The sequence below is a fragment of the Lissotriton vulgaris genome, chromosome 5 (assembly GCF_964263255.1).
Source record: "Lissotriton vulgaris chromosome 5, aLisVul1.2, whole genome shotgun sequence".
Classification (NCBI taxonomy): domain Eukaryota; kingdom Metazoa; phylum Chordata; class Amphibia; order Caudata; family Salamandridae; genus Lissotriton; species Lissotriton vulgaris.
In genome coordinates, this window is record NC_141693.1 from 1,628,744,556 (window position 1) to 1,628,762,990 (window position 18,435).

General features: G+C 42.1%; 1 protein-coding gene across 1 annotated transcript in view; it reads left to right on the forward strand.

The window, feature by feature from the left end:
* LOC147716863 (nicotinamide N-methyltransferase-like) overlaps positions 1 to 18,435 on the forward strand; it is a 72,632-nt gene that overhangs the window by 32,941 nt on the left and 21,256 nt on the right. The gene's annotated exons all lie outside the window — the stretch shown is intronic.

Here is an 18,435-nt window from a genome sequence, read left to right on the forward strand (position 1 = left end):
TAATTAATAGCTTTTTATTCTTATTTGTGATTTTATCAAAAAGTACTTTTTTGTTTTTTGAAGACAAACATGAAAAACAATTCAATGACTAAACTCAAAACTAAAGGTAATCATTCATCATATCACTCATATCACAACCAAACGAAAAACAATCATTCAAGGGGAGAAGGGGGACATTGAATAGAGGGACTACAAAATTTATCAAAACATACACTATTTACAATATAATACAGTACTATACATGAGACATAAGAAGCCAAGTGTCTGCAAAAACACTTAAATAAATTCTTTCAATAATCAATCACTTATGGCGTACATTCCTATAACTAAGCGTTTGAAAATAATTGTATGATTTTCTGAAAAAGGATAATGTACAAGGATCAGTGATAAGCGACAGTTGTTATAGCATTCACACTTATCACTGGAGCAGACAGTGAGATGGCTGGGGCCTACGCGTTTCGAATCCCAATAGTTTGGGGGGATTCTCTTCAGGGCCTTCTATAAGAAAAGACAAAAGAAAAGGGGTTTAGGAAGAACTCAGGACACTAGATTCATTTAATCACAAGACCAACATCAGTCACCTCTACTCAGTAATCACCTAGGCTTCCTCATACTACCACTAATTAGTGAGGTAAATGCTGACTACTCTTTTGAAAATTTAAGCATACCACAGGGGGGGCTTTCAGACAAAAACGCCTAGGCTTTGCTCACCTTCTGTGTTTTATAAAGAGTGTGTAATCTCAAGTGGGGATTAGTTGACACAGTAGATTAATGAATGACCTGCACAGAGAAAAAGAATATTTCCAGGTTGGAAACTGAGTGCATTAAAATAAAACAGCTGATGGTATTGGAATGGGGTCTTACCTGATAAGAGTGGTTTTAGTATATATGGGAGGCCGTGTCTGTAAAAGCTGTCTAGTTTCCGTCGTGGGACGAATCTTAGAAGGAAATCGAAAAAGGAAACATTCAGTAAGACCTTTCAAAACGTGTAAGCGGGCAAAAGACGCAATTAATCTGGCACCTTACCAATATGTATTCTTCTACAGTGCAACAAAGTAGCACTTGTTCGCGGACAACCGTCTGAAAAAATAGGGCCTTTGACGCGGTGTTCCGCTAAAAAAACAGCGAACACCATTAAGTGCCAACACGTATTAGATTTAATGTAATGAGTTTTAAAAAAATGCAGATAGCAGCTTACCGGCGTTACAAGTTAGCTGCGTGTGACCGCAATGGGAAAGGCACACGAAGATTCTAGTTTACAAGCTCGAGGCTGGAAAAGAAAATGCAGCGCGTAAGAATAGATTACTTTGTAGCAGCCTCGGGTGACAGGCGCGTGCAACGCGTGTAACGCTTTCGTCAGGTGGAGCTCAATGTGTGGTCCAATCAATAATAAATATAACATCGGGCTTACCAGCAGTTCTTTGCAGCGACGTAAACAGCGGTGATTGTTTAAACTAAGGAAGAATGAAATAAAAAGCCGGAATGAAAAACTGCTTTTAAGTGCTTTAGACTAAAGGTGACTTGCGCGCATTTTGAAGTTTTCAAGTACTTACAGATTAATTAAAGACAAGCTTTCAAACGAGGCGGCGTCCAAGACAGCACTACACGGCGGCTCCTGCGCAGTAGCAGGCCGTGGTGCAACTGCTCTGCCTATATATGTGGCAGGTGAGCAGGGGGACGGCCAAGTCAGTGTTCAAGGTTACATGAAAGTACTGGACTGGATTCCAGATAGCTAGTGGATCGGAGTTTCAGTACCAACTGCACAAGTGTTGGCCTTAAAACGTTACATTACACAACTGGGGAATGAAAATGGAGCAGGCCATTTACAATTTGAAGATTTCACTTAATTCGTTAAGTCCTGACACTGCTGTGTCGAACTTCACGATAAGGAATGCTTCACGTTTAGATAGCGTCAAATTTAAATCACCACCTCTAGGATTTCGCTCTATTTTGGAGATTACTGTCCACTTGAGGTCACTCACAGTATGCTGAAGTCGCGTCCAATGTAGCACCAGGGGAGCATTTTCAACTTTCCTATTGATCCTGGATTTATGTTGCGTGATCCGTTGTCGGATCTCTTGATTAGTTTTGCCAATATACAACAGTTGACATGGGCACATGATACCATATACCACATATTTGCTCTTACAGTTACTCATTGTGTCATGTTTCCATGACACTCCGTTATGCTGAAACAAGGAACCTTCCATAGTGGATTCACAGCATAAACAGTTTCCACATTTGTGGTGTCCAAGGATGGGTGGCATCCCCATCATTTGGCGTAATGTTTGTGGTTTGGCAATGGGCATAGCAGCCCGAACAATATGGTTTGCAATATTATTTTCCTTCTTGAAGGCAAATAGTGGTTCATTTACCAAACTGACATCGAGATTTTTGACCAAGTGCCAGTTCTGTTTAATCACTTTTTTTAGACGATTGGCATTGGGGCAGTATGTCGTGACACATACTTGCTTTTCTAAGGCAGGTTTTAGTTTACGCTCTAGAAGTGTTTCGCGTGGAGTCCATTGTGCTCTTTTCAAGCAATTTTTAACAAGTTTCTTTGGGTACCCCCTCTCACATAACTTGGATGTGAGGTTTTCTGAATGTCTTTCGAAATCCTTTTTATATGTGCAATTTCTGCGAACTCGCAGGAACTGCCCGTACGGTAGATTTTCTTTTAGATTTCTAGGGTGATTGCTGTTGAACATGAGAGACTTGTTACGGTCCGTGGGTTTTGTATACAAGGTAGTTGCAAGCTTACCATCGGAAGGAAAGACCTCCACGTCTAAGAATGCGATCCTGTTGGTGGATTCAGAAATGCTGAATTTAATGTCAGCCGTTCTATCATTCAGCCATTGGTAAAACTGATTTAGAGTGTCACTGTCGCCTTTCCATGTCAGAAAAATATCGTCAATAAAACGGAGCCATGTTCCGATGTATTGGGAGAAAGGGTTGTTAGTATAAATGTATGCATTTTCATACATGGCCATAAACAGGACTGCCAATTCTGGGGCAAAAGGGCAGCCCATGGCTACCCCTTTGACTTGGTAATAAAATTCACCATTAAAACAGAAATAATTCTTTTTTAAGGCGAAAGTTGCCAAGTCCACTATGAACTTGGTAGGCACCCGCATTGGTCTAGGCCTAGAGTCAAGAAAGTAAGTAAGTACTGCTATAGCCTCGTCTTGAGGGATCTGGGTATATAATGCAGTAACATCAAGGGTGACAAGCCTGTCACCGCCTTCATTAAAATGTACATTTTCAAGTTTTCTAATGAAATCAGTGGTATCCTGGAGATAGGATCTAACCTCAATCACGAATTCCTTCAAAAAGCAATCCACATATTTTGCTGCAGGTTCTAATACAGAGCCGCACCCTGCCACAATGGGTCTGCCCGGAGGATGGTCCGGGTCTTTGTGTATTTTTGGCAATACATAAAACATAGGGACTTTAGGATGTTTATTTTTCAAGAATTCGGCTTCTTTAGGACCAACGAAACCCAAATCGAAACCCTCTTGCACAATAGCAAAGAGCTCATTCTGTAGGTCCATGGTGGGATCTTTATTTATCTTACGGTAACATACAGTGTCTTGTAGTTGTTTTAATACTTCAGTGGTGTAGTCGTTGATATCCCACACCACGATGGCACCGCCCTTATCGGCTTGCTTAATTATAACCGTGTTGTCGTTTTTAAGGTTATTTAAGGCCGTCATTTCTTTTTTAGTGGTATTGAACTTGATATATTTTTTCTCCTGTTCCATAGCCGATATTGCGGATAATACACTTTTCTCAAACGTTAAAAGGTTTTTTGGGACTTTGTTGGCTGGGGGACAGAAGGTAGATTTATTTCTGAGGCCAGTCACCTCTACGGATTGGATGGTTGGATTTTCACTAAAGAACACCGTTAAGCGTAGTTTTCTGCAAAACTCTATAAACTCAGACTTCATTTTAACGAAGTCGGTTCTTTTAGATGGTACGAATGACAACCCTTTTGCCAAGACACTCACCTCATCCGGGGTCAGCACTTTTTTTGAAAGGTTGAAGATGGGCGACGCGTTTAATTTTTGTAATGTTGTCGTCGCGTTTTCATCTCTCACTGGACGTTGGTTCTCACTCGACCTCTCGGGAGTGTTTGGCCTCTCCCTAAAAAATTCGACGACTGGTTCTGCTGTTGCTGCTGGTTAGTATTCCAATTTCTATTTCTATTGGGACGGTTGTATGAGTTTGAGGGGTTATATGAGTTTGCGGAATCGCTGTCTGTTCCAGAGGAGGAGGTATCAGAAAAAGAAATGAATTGTCTTCGGGATCTACCTTGGTTTCCTTGAAGGAAACGTCTTGATTCCGCTTTGGAATAAAAGTCAGCTTGTAAATAAGGATATGTGTTGTCTAAAGAAAAACCTTTCTTATCCTTTTCAAATTGATTGGACTTTTGAGTAATCGTGTAGTCTTTAAATTCTTGTACCTCTTTAGCAACTTTTTCTAAGAGGGCCTTGGCATCCGCTATGGTAGGATTACCACTAATTTCAGACTCTAATTTGGCGATCTCAGCTAATTCCTCTTTTGATATTCTAACTGCTGTTTCAACCGTTAATACCATCAAGTCTCTACTGCATTTGGTTTCTATCATAGAGAAGCCTTTTTTAAAAATTGGGTCTTCTGTGAAAATCACAGGTATGTTCTTAATTTGTAGCCCAGCCGGAATCGTGCCTTCTTGGAGGTGTTTCAGCAGAAAGTGACCATGAAGATCTGTCCTGATCTGCTTCTTTTTAAGGCGAATTAATTTGTCGGATTCGTTAGATGTAGTAGCGGTTTCGCTTAAATTAACTGAGGAAAAAATAGGCGGATCACTGAGGAAGTTTCTGATGTGGTCTTCTGAATAGGCAAAAGTATCCTTCTCTGCCATTACTCTGAGTGCTAGGAGGGAAGAAAGAAAAAAGTTGAAAACATATAATCAGAACGGTTAACGTGACACAATACACAAAAACAAATTAGGGGAACGGAGAGGAAGTTCAGGTTTAGTCAACCTCCATACCCAAATCAAAGGGCTAGAAAAAAGGACCTCGCGAGCCTGCGCCCGCTACAATGACCAATAAACTATCAAGGGTTGGCTCTAATCAGTGTGGCTGAGCCTGCATACAACATAACAAAAGAGAAATTGCCAGCACTGATAACATCACAGTAACGAAAATTCAAAACACAGTACTTGAGAAAAGATTCAAGACTGGATGCTAATTAATAGCTTTTTATTCTTATTTGTGATTTTATCAAAAAGTACTTTTTTGTTTTTTGAAGACAAACATGAAAAACAATTCAATGACTAAACTCAAAACTAAAGGTAATCATTCATCATATCACTCATATCACAACCAAACGAAAAACAATCATTCAAGGGGAGAAGGGGGACATTGAATAGAGGGACCACAAAATTTATCAAAACATACACTATTTACAATATAATACAGTACTATACATGAGACATAAGAAGCCAAGTGTCTGCAAAAACACTTAAATAAATTCTTTCAATAATCAATCACTTATGGCGTACATTCCTATAACTAAGCGTTTGAAAATAATTGTATGATTTTCTGAAAAAGGATAATGTACAAGGATCAGTGATAAGCGACAGTTGTTATAGCATTCACACTTATCACTGGAGCAGACAGTGAGATGGCTGGGGCCTACGCGTTTCGAATCCCAATAGTTTGGGGGGATTCTCTTCAGGGCCTTCTATAAGAAAAGACAAAAGAAAAGGGGTTTAGGAAGAACTCAGGACACTAGATTCATTTAATCACAAGACCAACATCAGTCACCTCTACTCAGTAATCACCTAGGCTTCCTCATACTACCACTAATTAGTGAGGTAAATGCTGACTACTCTTTTGAAAATTTAAGCCTACCACAGGGGGGGCTTTTCTCAAGTACTGTGTTTTGAATTTTCGTTACTGTGATGTTATCAGTGCTGGCAACAATACTCGACAGCACAATCATCGCCGCATATCGAATCATCTTTAGCCTTCCTAAGCGAACCTCCCCACCACATATTAGGCTGGAGTTTGGCATCCAACAACAGCTACTGGCACGACAGGGGGCCTATATCTGTGTATGGGACAAAGTGAGGAAATCTGCACAAGGAACACTGAACGAATATCTGTGGAAAGAGTTAGAGCAGTTTCCGACCTCGCCAGCAGCTAAATATTTAGCAAAAAGTCTTGTAAACACCGGGCTTGAACAGCTCTGGGCTTCCTCCTCAGATCACAAAACGTTTAATAAATTGGCAAAGAAGACGATTAAACAACTGTCGTGGGTCCAAGATAAAGCAGATTTCTCAAAAAGAATGCACGCTTGGATGACTCTGAACTTATATTCGGCAAAAGCTTCCCAGACTATTTTGGTCTGGGCTACGCCAAAAAGACCAAAATGCACTTTTTAAGGTACAGGCTAGGTCTGTTTCCTTGCATTCAGCACCTCCCACACTGGCTAAAAAAGAAAGCAGGCACGCTATGTCGGCTATGTGGTGCCATGCAAGAAGATATGCTTCATTTGCTATGCTCTTGTGAGAAATTGCTAGAGGAGCGGAAACTTCTTTTGAGACACCATTTTATCCGACACGGGACACGCACACGAAGGAGTGCAGTTCTTACCTGTTTTTCATCTCAGGACCCTCAGCTGAGCTGCAGCCTTGTAAAAATTTTTAAGGCAGTGGAGGAAAAAATGCCCGGACTTGATTTTTGAACTGATTTGATCTTAACCTTTTTCAAACAGAAACTATGTCTACTGTCTAAATACTTGTGTGATAAATGAAAGGCCAACATGTTTTTAAAATTAGGATGAATAGAACAGCAATGCCCACACTATGACGGTTATAAAACATATGCAATTTTATATTGTGTTTTACTTCAATTCATATTTTGTATTGTACTGCATTGGTTTTAATTAACTGTGCAAATAAAAAAACTTACTTACGTTCCCAAGCTAGCTCAGTCTTAGACTTAGGTCTATCTAATGTGAGGAAGAAAGACTTATAAAAGAAACAAGCAGAAGGAGAAGAATCAAATGCAGAAGAAATAGAACGATGAGCAAGAGGGATATCACTAGAATTTGGTAAGGATTGTAGGTATTGAATAAGAACAGGTAATAGTAAATTGTATTGAGTACGAGAACTAGATGGTAAGGAGAATCTGAAAAGTAAAGGGGATGACTATGTGAAAGGAGTTGAGAGATCCATCGGATACCACAGGAGTGCCAAGTTTTCCTGAAAAAGGAGCGATTACGAAGTTTAAGAAGTTCATTATACCAAATAGGTTGAAGATGGGTTGAAGAAAGAGAAGGATAATAAGATAATAGGAAAGGGAAAATGAGTTTACCAGAGTGAGAAAGAATGGGATTACGTAAACAAGTCAAAGTACACGTAAAGGACAGGATTTCGCGGAAATCAAAGGGAGAAGTAAAAAAGGATTCAATTTGCAGCTAAAGTGGAGGATAAAAAGGGAGATCGATGGAGAGCCAACAAGAAGTTTGTTTCAAGGAAAAAGCACAATGGTAGGCCCTGAAATCCGGGAAGCGAACTCCAGCATGGGATTTATCCTTACGTAAAGAAGCAAGAGCAATACGAGAACGCTTGCCGTTCCATAAGAATTTTAGCATAAGGAAATGGTATAAAGTATAAGTGGTGATAACATCATTTTTATTGAATTGAGTTGCCCCCACCATGACAAGAAGAGAGGGTTCCAACGGGTGATGGCAGCATCCAATTTCTTTGAAATACAATCAAAGTTTCTTCTAAGAGTGTCCGACAGGAGGGGGGCAAGCCAAACCCCTAGATACTTAATCTTCGATGGTTGCCACGAAAAACCAGATTGGTCAAAGAGATGTTTTTGACAGAGAGATTTAAGGGGCAAGATTTCACACTTGTCGGCATTAAGACGATAACCATATACAGCGGGAAAAGAGGAAACCTGATGAAGAAAAGCAGGAAGCAAAGAAAGAGGATCCAAACAATAGAAAAGAATATCATCAGCGTAAACCGAAAGTTTAACTTGTTGGGAGCCATATAGAAAACCAGAAATAGAATTGTCTTGACGAATTTTGGTAAACAATAGAGGAGATAATGGACATCCTTGACGAACGCCACGCTGGAGATCAAAATAATCTGAAATCGTACCATTAACAAAAATTGAACCTTGAGGGCCAGAATAAAGTAAGGAAATAATAGATATGAATTTGGGTGGAAATCCCGCCCATTTAAGAGCTTGGAACATGAAATCCCAACTAATCCTGTCAAAAGCTTTTTCAGCGTCTAAAGAGATAGCAGCTAATGGAACATCTAGGGAAGAAGCCTTACTAAGGATGTCGAAAAAGACACGTGAGTTATCCTAAGAAAGGTGACCTTTAACGATACCGGACTGTTCAGGACCGATTAAGTTGGGTAAGAAAGGATCCATTCTGAGAGCCGAAATCGTGGCCAAAATGTTGTAATCGTTGTTGACCAAGGAAATGGGCCGATAATTCTTACATAAAGAGTGGTCTTTATCTTCTTTAGGGATCCAACAAATTAAAGCTTGTTGAAATGAGCCGCTAGACAAACCCACATCAACAAAATATTGAAATAGAAGTGAAAGTTTTGGTAGAAGAAGAGAAGCAAAATTATTGTAGAATTAAAAGGTGAAGCCATCGGGACCAGGGGCCTTACCATGACGTAGCTTTGAAACAGCGTGGGAAATTTCTGTAAGAGAGACATTGTGTTCTAAAGATTCAAAATGAATATGAGTAGAAGGAGGAGGAGGAGGAGGAATAGAATGAAAATAGGAAAGAAGATCTTCTGAGGTAGGGATGGTTTCAGGGGTGTAAAGGGTTTTATAAAATGTGACAAATTTGCTTAGAATGTCTTTGTCTTTGAAGAGAGATTCCTCGGAGGAAGAGCGGATAGATTCTTTCCAAATTTTCAGGAAGTTGGCAAGCAATTTCCTCATTTTGTTCTGCCCACCGTAATAACGTGAATTACATTTTAATAAGAGATTGGAGGCGGCGTCAGTAGTAAATTTATTGAATGAGATTTTAGCATCAATAAGGTCTTTGAGGGAGGATTTTGAGTTAGAGGAATGGTAAAGAAGTTCCAATTGTTTAATTTTTGTCAGAATTTGAGCAGATTTGGCTTCCATTAATTTTTTCTTTTGTGAGACAAAATTTATGATAACCTCTAGAAGCTGCTTTGAAAGAGTCCCATACCGTGACATAAGGGATATCAGGAGTTTGGTTTAGAGAAAAGACTTCAGTAGCAAAAGAAGTAAATTGTGTACATAAAGAGGGATCAAGAAGTAAGGAATTATTGAATCTCCATCTGCCAGAGTAAGGGGAAAAGGGAATAAGATCAATATCTACAAGGACAGGAGCATGATCTGAAATTAAAATTGAGCCAATATCAGAGTGTATGGCATGCTGAGCGAGAGATTTGCTAAGGAAAATATAGTCAATGCAAGATTGTGAATGGTGGGATGGGGAATAGAAACTATATTCTCTAAGATCCGGATTACATAGTCTCTAGATATCAAACAATGCATTATGATGAATGGCGTTGGTGAACTGGGATTGCATCACGGACGGGGAAAATTTTGTTTTGGAATTCCTGTAAAGAATAGGGTCATAGATTTGAATACAGTCACCACCCAATACAATATAATCTTCATTAAATGTGGTTAATTTGTCAGCGATGGAAGACCAAAATGATTTATCTATACCAGTAAGTGCATACACATTGAAAAAAATATAGGAATTTTATCAACAAGCAGATTAACAGTTACCCAGCGACCATTGGCATCACAATCATAAGAAACCATGGAAACATTTTACTTTTTATGAAACAAAATCGCGACACCATTTTTCTTGCCCACAGCAGGAGAATGAAAGACATGTCCCACCCAACAACGTTTAAGCTTTGAAGAAGGGCGACATCAGTTTTAAGCCTGGCAAGATGGGTTAATACTCGTTGCCTTTTAATCAGATTATTTAAACCCTTAACATTCCAAGTAGTAACCCGGAAGGTAATTCAGTGAAAAAGTATAAAACAATGATATGCTTGTTCAAAATTGAAAAGGAAAAATGTACAACAAGAAGAAAGAATAAGAGAAGAGATAGTAGGAAAGAGAGTGAAAAAATAAAGAGGACAGAAAAAAGAGCAATAAAGAAAGGACGAAATTGAAAATGAAGACGAAGATGATGAGAATGAAGAGACAAGGAAGGGAAAAGCAATAGCATTGGAAGAAAAGAAGAGAAGAGATAAAGAGCAAGAAGACAGTACAGGTCCAATACAGACGACTGTAGAGCATACTTACAAAAACAAATGAACGACGGGGAAGTGACGGCGTTAAGAGACGGCGACGACAACAGTGAGAACGGACATCAACCCCCGCCATAGGAACTTCAAATATTCACAAAGACAGTGCGACATAATCGGAATAGAAAAAAGGGGGGAGAGGGTATCTGAAAGATAAAAAGAGGGAGAAAACGTTATATGAAAGGAAAAATATGAGGTCAGGACAATATTATTTAGGGGAGAATGTGGAAGCATAAGAGATGAACAACAACGCCTAGGAACAAGACAACAAGAGTCAACAAAAATGAACAGAGACAGCAAGGTCACATTGGTATGGAGAACAATCCATTAAACATTTCTGGAAGTGTCCATTATGTCTGCTCCATGATGGCAAAGAAATTCCTGCAACATTGCAGGGTCGTCAAAAGTGGTAGTCTTTTCCTTGGAAGTAACTTTGAAAAGAAATGGGTGGGGGAGACCATATCGGGCACCAGGAGCTCTCAGAAATTTCTTCCAACGATCTGCGGTTACTTTAGCTACATCTTGTGATAGAAAGAGACGGTGACCTTCCCATAAAATTTGTTTCTTGGCTTTTGCACCTGAAAGAACCTGAAGGAGATCCGTAGATTGAAGAAATAGCATTATGACACCTCGCGGCTTGGAGGAAGTCTTGGGACCAAGGCGATTAGCTCTTTGAATATTGATGGAAGAAAGAGTAGGGGAGTCCAACATTTCGGGGAGAAAATATTGGAAGAAAGCTGTGGGATTGGACCCCTCGGAAAGTTCAGGAAGACTGTACAAGTGTAGGTTGTTCCTAAGATTTCTGTTTTCCAATTCCTCCGCCTGTCTTTTAAGTTGAAGTATATCAGCTTGCATGGATGGAATACAGGAACAGGAAGTTTGGAGAGACTCAGTTGACTGCTCTATGATTAGGACTCGAGATTCTAGGGAGGACCATTTGTCCTGCATAGTTTGGAGGGTCTTGGTGGTGAGATCCATGAATGGTTTAAGAGCTCATATCTCCTCCAAAATAAGATCCATTGACGAGGAGGAGGAGGTACCACTTGGTGAGGGAGGATCTTTCTTCAGGCGTTTAGTTGTCGCTGAGTTAGTGGGAAGTTTACCACCATTGTGTGATTTAGGGATTCTACCAGTCGCCATTTCAGGTTTGGATTTAGTAATCCGCATCCGGAATTACCTGCGTAGATTGCAGGCAGAAATCTTGATACAAGGGCGTTTCCCCAGAGTAAAAGGACGCATAGAAGTTTTCTTGCCGAATCACGAAGTGAAGTGAAGGCGCCCAATATTTCTCCCGGTTTAAGATTCTGGTTAAACAAAGCCTCACCTGGAAGCCTGTAGAACGCGTTTTTGTCTCAGAGATAACTCTATGTAAGGCTGTACCATAAGCAATATGATGGATACTGAAACATGATATCAAATAGAAACTGAAAGCCCTATAGAAATTTTGTTTATGTATATATACAAGTCCACGACCAGCCTGAAATAACCCATGAGTTCACAATAAACAACCTTTCGTCTATAAAAAGCTTATATGTTGTTTTTTTGAGTATTGTTGCGAATGACGGGTACCTGAAGAAGGCAGTTTGCCGAAACGCGCGTAGCTTCAATCCACCGAATTGCATACTTCAACAGTACATTGACCTCCTACAAAAATGTTTTGTTGTGTTTTTTTTATGTGTTTCTTTATGTGTATGTAAATCAATATGAAATTATGTGATAAATTATAATGATCTTGAATGTTGAATAATTGGATATACTGAAGACTAAAGAATGAAAAACAAGTTAAAGAACTAAAATAAAATAAAAGATTTATATATTTTTATACAAAAAAATGGTTTTGGTTCTTTAGTCATGTGCACTTGGTCGCAACTGTTTCAAATATATGTATATATTATTTCACCTAAAATGAGATGGCATATGTAAATTGAATGTTTGCTATAGTCCCTTATTTTTTCATTGATATTTGTACCCTACATATAGCAAACCTATTAATTGTAGAGGTCCCCTGTTTTTCCAAATATTGGACTTAGTAACATCCTCCATGTTGTGTAAGGTCGAGTCAGAATCTGAGCAGGTAGGTACTTTTGTAGGCATTGAGAGTTTCAAAGAACGAAGTCTCCCCATAAGAAAGCAAAGAAATATAAATAAACCAATGTGAAAGCCACCAAGAGTCAGTCCATGAGCGAGAATATGTTCAATAGTTGGAAAAGTAAACAGAAAAATACCCAAAATGGTGGCAGTTCAGTTAGGGGAAGGTATTTGAAAAAAGAAGCTGGTGGAAAAGACCATGCGACGCTTTCAGAAGAGAAGGAGAAGCAGATAAAACCATATGTGTAGCGAAAAAAGGAAGAAATCTAGCACCTGCACCTCAAAAACTGAGAGACTGCATAGAGTTGAGTTCAAGATGGCGGCTAGAACCATGAGGTATAAAAATTACAGCAAAAATAAGGGAAAGAATAGCCACCAAAGGGATAGAACCAGAGAACACTGAAATTATTTCATCTCAGGGAGCGCAGAAATTCAATCTTCTGGGAAAACCACTTCGAGGAATGACAATTATGTGTGAGAGGTGGCAGAAGGCACAAAATGGCGGCCGGGAGCAGGAGGACCAATTCGCGGCAAAATATGAAGCAAAAAGCCACTAAAATACCAAAACAAGAGGGTGCTCAGCTCACCTCATCATTGGGAAGCAGGAATTCATTCTCCTGAGGCATCCCTCCTTGAAGAGCCATGAGTGTTGCTAAAAATCGCAGAGATCCGCTGGGAGGCACAAAATGGCGGTCGGACCGGGAAGGTCCGAATACCGATGAAATTAGGGATTAATAATCCACTTTGAAGAAAATGCATGAGGGCGCTGGGCTCACCTCATGTTTAGATGCTGAAAACGGTCAAGAAAGGCGAGGGTGAGTCACGGAGCTTCACTGCAGCGCCGCCATCTCAGACGCCACGTAGCCACGCCCCCCAAAGTTGCTTAGTTTTGGTAGAGAGCTGCTATTGTAGGGAGGTCTCACACAACCCACACACACCCTTAGTAGTTGCACTTCTGCTCCGTCATAGCTCCTCTTCCAAGGACTCTCCTCCTCCCTGTTTTGATCAGTTTGTGGCTTAACCCCCCTGGATAGCTGTGCATGCAGCTGTGTGTCCATACAAGGCAGCGTAAGAGTGGTGATGGTGTGCTCCCTACTCCCTGTGCTTTATCAGAGCTAGTGTGAAAGAATATGTGAAGCAGAGTTTAAAACCTGCTTGGCAGCATGCAATATTGCTATCAGCCAACGGTCAGCCTTGTCGGTGGGAGCCATCAGACATGCATCTGGGGCTACCCCCAGTAGAAAAAAACAATTTAGCCATAATGTTTACTCTTTTGTGTCAGAGGGAAGCGCCAGGATCCTCTCCTGTTAATTAGTAATGGGGTCACATTAGACTTGTGAAAGAATAGAACATGGTGGCACGGATGGACATGCATCGGATTAGACTGACAGTTTTGGCAGTCATTCTCTTTGTTAGAACATATTTACAATTGCTTTATTAACTTTTCTGCTCTCTCAAATTTGCTTGAAAATGCACCATTTGCCCCTCATAGGTGGTTCCGGCAGGATCACTGTGCTCGCTCGCCTCATGCAGGTCGACAGTTGTTTTACGCCCCACCACTTTCAAATGTCACCAGCAGTCTTGCTAGTGAGTTAAAATGTTTGAAAAGCCTAACAAGCTAATTGTACAATTTAGCAACTAACAGGTAGATTCATCAACACAAATTGCGATCGCAATAGCTTCGAAACAGCTATTGCGATCGCAAATCCATGATCCGCAATTCATGACAATAAAATTAAACAAATTGCGAATTCGCAAAATATATTTTGTGACTTTGCAATTCGCCTCATGCAGGTCGACAGTTGTTTTACGCCCCACCACTTTCAAATGTCACCAACCGTCTTGCTAGTGAGTTAAAATGTTTGAAAAGCCTAACAAGCTAATTGTACAATTTTGCAACTAACAGGTAGACTCATCAACACAAATTGTGATCGCAATAGCTTCGAAACAGCTATTGCGATCGCAATTCCATGATCCGCAATTCATGACAATAAAATTAAACAAATTGCGAATTTGCAAAATATATTTTGTGACTTCGCAAATAAAATTGCAGAATCAAGGTGTAACCCCCTTTGTGAATCTTTAGTTGCGATTTCCCAATGATTCTGCGATTTCATTTGCGAAATCGCAAAATAATCGCAAATGAAATGCATGAAAAATCGCAATTAGCGAAATAGCTGAAAATCGCTATTTGCGAGGCACAATTTAAGGAGAACCCAAACCAGGTGGTAACCATTAAGTTAAAAAAAGAAAATTAAAAATTAAAAATCCTAACTAGCTACAGGTGCGGGGCTGAACAAACACACTTAAAGAGGCACAGTAGGAGCATGAGGACATTCACAATGCCAGGACTCTACATGGTGGTAAGGCGGCGAAGGCTCCAGGCTGCAGCAAGGAACAGACGCCGGATCCAGGAGCGAATTTTCCACCAGCGGATCACACTCCTGGGCCAGACTGAGGAGGAAATCTACTCAAAGTACAGGCTGAATGGGGCAATGATTACCAAGTTCATCCAGAACCTTGACTCCCTGATGCAGCATCCAACGAGGACCAATGCCGTGCCCACCAATGTCCAGGTCTTGTGCTGCCTGCACCTCCTGGCCTCCGGAAGCTTCCAGGGGATAGTTGCAGTTGCAGGGGGATGTCCCAGAGCACACTGTCCCGCTGCCTAAGGAGTTTCCTGGAGGCCATGCTGACCCCGCTAAACCATTACATAACATTCCCAACTACCCAACAGGACTTGAATCAAGCCAAGCTATAATTTTACAACATAGCGCAATTTCCCCATGTAATTGGATGCATTGACTGTACCCACATCCACATCTGCCCACCCGCTGAGACAGAATACATGTACTGGAAACGCAAGTCATACCACTTACTGAGCATCCAGATGGTCTGCAATGCAAAGACAATCATCACCGACATAGTGGCACGCATGATTCGTTCATATTCCGGCACAGCGGCATGCACACACACCTGGCCAGGGGAGACTTTGGCGAAGGTCACCTTCAAGGTAAGTACACATGCCAACAAACAGTACATCGAGACCATGTAGCTGCGCTTAACAAGCACTCACCCTCTGCTCCTTTCATTCAGGTGACAGCAGCTACGGCCTCTGTGAGTGCCTCCTCACACCATACCTCAACCCTGCCACACCACAGAAACGGCGTTACAATGCTGCACACGTTCACACTAGAAATTGCATTGAGCGAACATTTGGGCTTTTAAAGAGCAGATTCCACATCCTACACAAGACTGGTGGGGCCCTCAAATACAAGCCTGAGGTCTGCTGCCGTATCGTGGCCATGTGTGCAATACTAAACAATATTGCTACCAAGTGGACGATACCTGTGGAGATATCTGGCAGTGAGTCAGAAGGGGACAACCGCCCACCTGCACATTTGCATCATGCACGCAGAGAGAACCCTGCTGGAGGACACAGGCGCCGCAACCATATCACAATGAACTATTTCTAGTGCACCCATTCCCCTCACACAACACTGCACTCATGCATGACAAATGAAATAATGACACGAGTCGGATTAAATTGTGGCTATAAATTCTTATTGTTATTTTCACATTAATGTGTATTTCAATTTTTTCAAGTCACATGAGAACTGTATTCCCTCATACAGCCCCATGTTTGAGAAGAGGGCATGCTTGTGTAATCAGCATGGCCCTGCTGGTACAGTTCATTGAGTCACTGGCGCCTCCCGCTGGACGCACCCAGTCGCCTTTCAACGTCATCCACAACACTATTGGCCCGTGATGCTGCAGTGGACCTGGTGCTGCGGCGGCGTTCAGTTACAAGCAACAAGGACAGGCTGCTGTGATGGAAGTGCCCTCACTGGCATGATCCCCCCCACTTTCTTGGCCATGGCCAGACGCCTGAAGACTCTGCACAGCTGTGGTGACTTGCTCAAGGGCCCTGGCAACGTCCTGGCAGCATTGCACCATCTGTATCTTCATGGCAAGAGAGCGACGCGAAAGTTGGGAGGTGGCATTTCCTATGAGATGGTTAAATCTCGTGTATGCTGACAGGCGGGTTAGCAGCTGGCGGTGGCGGTGGTGGGTGATATCCTGCTGGGACACCAGGATCTGGCTGTTCTCACAGACAGCTGCGGTCATGACATGCATGCTTTCTGTGAGCTGGCCCACATTTCGCGCAGTCTTATTCAGCTACAGGTGGATGGCTGCCAAGTGCCGTGCCTGCTTCTGGTGTACTGCAAGCATCCAGCGTTCTATGGCCAGCCCAGGATCCCGGGCATGTTCCCCCCTGCCAGCACGTGTTGATAAGTCGCGCTGCTGCCTCCTCATTCTGCTGGAATCGGATCGCACAGTGGCTGTGCGCCGTGTCTGCCTCCTGGGTGCTGGTGGTGTGGCCTGTACCACTGCCATGGGTGTTACATGCGGTGGTTGCTGGGCACCTGTGGCTGCAGGGGTGTCCCTGTCCACATGGGGAGGTGGTGGTACTGCTGCTGCTGGCTGTGATGGTCCGGTCTTGGTGCAGGACGGCCCTCTCACTCGGTGTCCTCAGGGTTCTCCACTATGTTTAGGGCCTCGCTGTCGGTGCTGGGTTGTTCAGACGCACCTGTGATGTAAATGGGTGCATGATTAATGATATGTATCTTGCACATGGGATGTTGCTACATGCATGCAGGCTAGCATTTCCTGACTGGCTTTAGGAATAACTTTAACTTGACAGGTCTGGCTGTGTGTGGCTATCCGGGAATTGTGGTCACACTGCAAGTCCCACAATGCAATAAGGCATTTCAAGTGTGCATGGCCTGCATTACTGGGGTTATCAAATAGCTAGCTCTGGAGTCATGGTCAATGTTAGCGGACGGGGTCGCAGTCGCATGGCACTTACCTTGGGATTGTTGGGTGGGTTGGGAGGAGTCCAGCCGGGTGACCCCAACGCAGGCTGCAGGATTGAGGGTGTCCTCCACAAGGTCTTCCAGTGGAGTATTGGGTGCAACAGTTGGGTCTCCTCCTCCGGTGGCAAATCGCTCCCCAAGCCTCTCAGCGATGCGTTCTTTGGCACGCCCTTTGAGGTCGTACCACCTCTTTTTTAGATCGTCGATGGAGCGCTGGGTCACTCCGACTGAGTTCACCTTTGCGCGGATGCCCAGCCACATGCGCCTCTTGTCCACCTCAGGCACCCTCCGGGACTCATTTCCAAACAGGCGTTCATGTTCCTCTGAGACTCCCTCAATAAGGTACTCCAGTTCCTGCTCTGAGAATTTTATTTTCCTCTTTCTGCCTGGTGCACTGCTCCCTGTTGCGTCCTGGGACATTTTCAGTTGTTCATTGTGTCCTGGTGTGGTGCTGCAGGTAGTCTGTTGTGGAGCTCTGGGCTGAGCTGCTTCCACTCTCAGGCTCTGTGTTCTAAATGAGGGAGGGAACTGCCTACTTCCTGGTTGTGATGTCATCATTGTGCTCGAAATGCGACTTCCCGTTTTTGCTATCTCGCAATTAGCGAGATCACAATTTGCGATTTCGGTAATTGCGAGTTCGCAATTTCTACATGGAAAACGGGCAATTCGGCGAATTTCAAGCGATTTTGCGAAAATCGCAATCGGCAATTGCGGCCGATTGCGATTCGCTTTTTTGACTCGCTTTTCTTGATGCATCCCATTCTGCGAATTCTAAATTGCGATTCAGTATTTTTCGCAATTTGGAATTAGCAGAATATGGGCTTGATGCATCTGGGGGTAAATCCCTCTTGCTTAAAAGATGTAGAATGTTTGTCTTACCAATGTTCTCATTACAAGTATATTCACAATTTTCCTAAGTCGCAGAATAAAAGTGGAAAGTCTTTTTTTATTCAGGCTGTACATTTAATCAAATCTGTTCTTGGGTTAGGAGACTCACACAAGATATCGTAGTTAAAAAAAAAACAATGTATTAAACGTAACATAACTGGAGTAAAAACGAATGGACATATGGAGCGGTATTAGCTTAATCATTTATCTATCATATTAAATATGAATGAACCTTTTTCAGTCACAAGCAGT